General features: G+C 42.6%; 1 pseudogene across 1 annotated transcript; it reads left to right on the top strand.

Annotated features, from left to right (window-relative positions):
• Nucleotides 1–1,649: 1,649 nt before the first annotated feature.
• LOC105997445 lies at nucleotides 1,650–2,109 on the top strand (annotated as a pseudogene). The gene has a single exon (XR_001175644.1). The product of XR_001175644.1 is annotated as a 60S ribosomal protein L22 pseudogene (transcript).
• Nucleotides 2,110–5,117: the final 3,008 nt, after the last annotated feature.

Here is a 5,117-nt window from a genome sequence, read left to right on the forward strand (position 1 = left end):
TCCAAAATTCCTGTCCAACCGGGAATTAGGAGGATTGAGGAAGAGGCCCTGACAGACTCTCCCTTAAACCCTCCAGCCTACTTACCCCTTAAGTGTGGATGCCTCACTTCTGCAACTCTAGGAGAATAAGTTTCTGAGTTTTTGTTGTTGCTATTTTGTTTTGTTTTTCTGGTCCTGGGGCTTGAACTCAGAACCTAGACACTGTCCCTAAGCTTCTTTTGCTGCAGGGCTAGTGCCCTACCACTTGAGCTACACCACCACCACTTCTGGGGGGGGGTTGATTAATTTATTGGAGATAACAATCTCACAGACTTTCCTACCCTGACTGGCTTCGAACCTCTATCCTCAGATCTTAGCCTTCTGAGTAGCTAGGATTATAGGCATGAGCCACCAGTTTCTGATGTTTTAAGTTTGTGGTACTTTATTCCAGTAGCCTGAGTTGATTTGGACATGTGGAGATTCGAAAGATTAATCAGAACAATAAAAATTATATGAATCCTCTTTGAATCCTAAACAAGTAAGGCAAGTTACATCAGTTACAGATAATTGAAGAGATGCCTTATTTGGTCTGATACATCAAGAAAATGTTAAGCTGATAACACCAGGATTGATGGCAACTCACGTGAGAGAAAGTTTGTTCACAGTTGCTGCTAGCTTGATATGTGAAAGCAATGAGACTTGCTTACTCAGGAAGATAACCATTGATACAGATGTGCTAAGAGCAATGAACTTGCTAATCAAGTTTCTTATCAGAGCATTGTAAAATGATGATGATATAGTTCATAGAAATGACTAATGACTGAGTGATGCACAGGAATCATGCAGTGGGTGTACTGGCCAATACAGAAAAGCAGTTTTGGGGAAAATGCTGAACATATATTAAATAGGGATCAAAGAACTTCAAGATTCCAAATTTCCCCTTTTTAAATGGTGCCTTTCCTCCCCGAAGGGGATAAATCAACCCTTGGAGGAGTAGATCAGCAAGTGTTAATGACAACACACAAAGGTGCAACAGCTCCTTAATGGTGTACCTTGCTTGACCTGCTTTCTAAATCTCTTGCAAGCATCCCTTGTGGCTCATTCCAACTCTAAATGATACACAGAAGGGAATTCTGGGAACTGAGTTCCAGCTAAGCTAGTTGACCCTTCACAAAGCTAATGCAACATGTGAAAGACGGTGTGTGTGCACGTGCACATGCGCATGCATGTACACTCACGTGCTGCTCCTTGAATTCAGGGCCTACGTGCTGTCTCTGAGCTTTCTTGTTCAGGGTATTGCTCTACCACTTGAACCACAGCTTCACTTCCAGCTTTTTTGGTGTTTAAAAAAATAAAGTCTCGTGGGCTTTCCTGTCCAGGTTGGCTTTGAACTGTGATCCTCAGATCTCAGCCTCCTGAGTAGATAGGATTAGAGGCATGTGCCACTGGCATCTGGCAAAAAGCTAACTTTTAAAAACTTTTCGCTGGGCTATAAATTTAGTACAGTGGTAGATACCCTGGGTTTGATCCCCAACACCACCAAGATAATAATAATAACAACAACAACAACAACAATAACAACAACAATTTCCACATATTTGCACTGAGTTCTTATATTCTGTTCTCGGAGCTTTACCAAATGTTTCTATCTTATAGAACAGTGTGATGGCTTTTCTGCCTCCGCTGCCGCCATGGCGCCCGTGAAAAAGCTTGTGGTGAAGGGGGGCAAAAAAAAGAAGCAGGTTCTGAAGTTCACCCTGGACTGCACCCACCCTGTAGAAGATGGAATCATGGATGCTGCCAATTTTGAGCAGTTTCTCCAAGAGAGAATCAAGGTGAACGGGAAAGCTGGAAATCTTGGTGGAGGAGTGGTCACCATCGAGAGAAGCAAAAGCAAGATCACTGTAACCTCTGAGATGCCTTTCTCCAAAAGGTATTTGAAATATCTCACCAAAAAATATTTGAAGAAGAATAATCTACGTGATTGGTTACGCGTAGTTGCTAACAGCAAAGAGAGTTACGAATTATGTTACTTCCAAATTAACCAGGACGAAGAAGAGGAGGAAGACGAGGATTAAAATTCATTTATCTGGAATATTTTGTGTGAGTTCTTGTATAAAACTTGGGAACCCAAACAGTGGTTTATCCTTGTAAAAAAAAAAAAAAAAAGAACACTGTGATGATCAAAACCAGGAACCTGACATTGATGCTGTTAGCTAATTGACAGATCTTATTCAAATTCAGTCAATTGTCCCACTGATCAGCTTGTTCTGGTCCAGAATCCAAACCAGGTTTCCACATGGCATTTAGTTGTCAGATTGTCTTAGATCTCTGTGGCCTGGGGTAGCTCATCCATAGTCTGAAAAACTCAACAATAAATATGACAGAGCAGGATATATCCAGAACAGTGATAGTCTGGGAAGCAAGTAAACTGAAGAGACATTGCTGGACCTGGTGCTTGCAGCCTAGGGAAGAGAGAAGTCTTAAAGATTGCATTTGTTGCCTTTAAAGGGTCTACAACACCCGGTGACCTTCACACAGAAGTTGGAGTACACTTGCTCTGCCTTGCCCCAGTGGGTGGGAAGTGGAAGCAATGGGGAAAAATACTACTAAGAAGAGTTCAGGTTGGGACTGTTCAGAATATCCTATACTCTATCATATGGAATGACTAACTGTATGGCCTTGTGCTCTACTGGGCTGGGTCACAGCAGGCAGGTAGGCCTGATAAACAAGAAGCCAGGTAGAGCCAGGTCAGGGGTGGGGCAGCTGGCAGAACCACATGACTCAGGGACATTAGACTCTGGGCAGAGAATGAGTAGACAGTGAATTGGTTAGAGAAGGTTCATGAGACAGTAGCTGGGACTGAAGACAGCTCTAACAAGTTGGCTACTGAATTTTCTCTTAATAAGAAACTTGAGACACTACCTAAAACCCTACCTGAGCATAGCTGGTAGTCTAGCTGGTCAGGTCTGGGAAGGTGGCTCAGTGGTAGAGCGCTTGCCTTGCATGCATGAAGCCCTGCAATTCCTCAGCACCACATAAGCAGAAAAAGCCGGAAGTGGCGCTGTGGCTGAAGTGGTAGAGCGCTAGCCTTGAGCTGAAGAGCTGAGGGACAGCGCCCAGACCCAGAGTTCAAGCCCCAGGACCAACAACAACAAAAAAGTCTCTGGTCTACCATGAGAAAAAAGTGTTCTGGAGGAAGAGTGTTGGCATCAAAAACACAATGGCACCTCTTAAGAGAGAGGTGTGCTGCGGGCTGGAAAACTGCTAACCCTGGTCCCTGACATGATTTAAGTCTGAGCAGTCCTGTTTGCTGGACATTTGTCATCCAAAGGGATGTTTATCATGTCTATCTGAAATGTATATAATCACCAAAAAGCAAAACCATCTAAATGGCAGCAAGGAAAAGTAATTCAAGTATAAGTGAATATCTCACAGTTTCCTTCCTCCTTCCTTTCCGTTTACTTCCCTTCCCTTCTTTTTTGTTTCTTTTCCTTTCTCTACCACTTGAGCCACACCTTCAGTCTGGCATTTTGCTGATTAATTGGAGATAGAATCCCCCAGACTTTTCTAGGCAAGATTACAGGTGTCAACCACCAGCACCCAGTTCAGCACTGGTTATTTTTGAGAAAGGGTCTCATGTCTTGCCACGGAACATGACCCTCCTATTTTCAGCTTCCTTTTGTAACGGAGACAATGGGCATTCACTATACCCAGCTATCACTTGAGAAGGAATCTGTTTCGTATACTTTCCTACCAAGAGGATCTGAAACCAAAATCTTCTTGATCTCAATTTCTTAAGTAGCTAGTTCCCAGTACATTTCTAATCTTCTCCTTCTTCTCTTTCTCTTTCTCCTCCTTCTCCCTCTCCCTCTCCCCTTCCCCTTTCCTCCTCTTCCTCCCCTTCTTCCTTCCTTATATAGAACTAGAGATTGAACTCTTACTAGAGAACTTCTACCACTTCAGTCATGCCTCCAGCTCTTTTTATTTTTGCATTGGCTATCTTAAAGGTATGATCTCATTGTATGCCAGGGTTAGCCTGGGCTATTTGTGCTTTCCCATATCACTGGAGATGACAGGTATGCACTACTGTACCCAGCTATTGTACTTCCCCCATAGCTATGATAACAGGGCACACCACTACACCTAGCCATCGGTTGAGATAGAACCTTTTAAATTTCTTTTTTCTCAGGCTGCCTTCAAACTGCAATCCTCTAATCTCTGCCGCCCCCCACCCCAGGTCATTAGGATTACAGGTTTGAGCCACCATGCCCAGCTTCTGTTCTTGAAGTTAATCAAGAGTTGAGATTTTCTTCCAAGTTAATCAAGCAAACAGTTCACAAAATCCTGAAGATTAAGTAGCAAACAAATGAAGAATGATGTAGCACTGTCATGACTGTTATTACTCTGAGACAGTCACTACCTGACTGCAGATACTCGTGTCTCTGTGTCCATCTGGTTGTTAGTCCACCCATTATCTCTTTCTCTAGCCATTCATATTTTCTCTGTCAAACCATTATTCATTTCACAGACTCTGTGTTGGATACTGGAGGATAGGAGTATAGAGGATAGAGTGTAGAGTGAACTTGCCACTCGGGTGAACTTAAGCTAAAAATTTCTATTTCAATTGTACCTAACCAAGAAATTTCTATAGATTAGTAAAAGCCTCTTGTTACATGCTGGATATGTGGCCACCAACCTATGTGTTAAAGCTTGGTAAGCAGCCTGTGGGAATATTGGGAAGTTGTGGACCCTTTAAGAGGTAGGGCCTAGCAGGAGGAAGTTAAGTCACTGGGTTGTGTCCTTGGAGGGAGATTTTGGGACCTCAGCCCTTTCCTCTCTCTTTTATTCCCCAATGATGATGGATTAGGCAGCTTCTTCTAACAGGGGATGCTGCCATGATCTACTACTTCACCACAGGCAACAAAACCAACCAACTGTGGACTTGATGCCTCTGAAACTATAAGCCAATCCTTTTAAAGTCAATCTCAGATATTTTGTTACAGTAGCAGAACGTTGACTATCACATCATTTATAAGAAATACCTTAAATTTGTATTTAACAAAAACTTTCAGTTTATGTGATTTATAAGAACTTTTGGTATTCAAAATTCAACTTCATAAATCCAGAGAAAAAGA

This window comes from Dipodomys ordii, unplaced genomic scaffold, assembly GCF_000151885.1.
Source record: "Dipodomys ordii isolate 6190 unplaced genomic scaffold, Dord_2.0 Scaffold146, whole genome shotgun sequence".
Taxonomy (NCBI): domain Eukaryota; kingdom Metazoa; phylum Chordata; class Mammalia; order Rodentia; family Heteromyidae; genus Dipodomys; species Dipodomys ordii.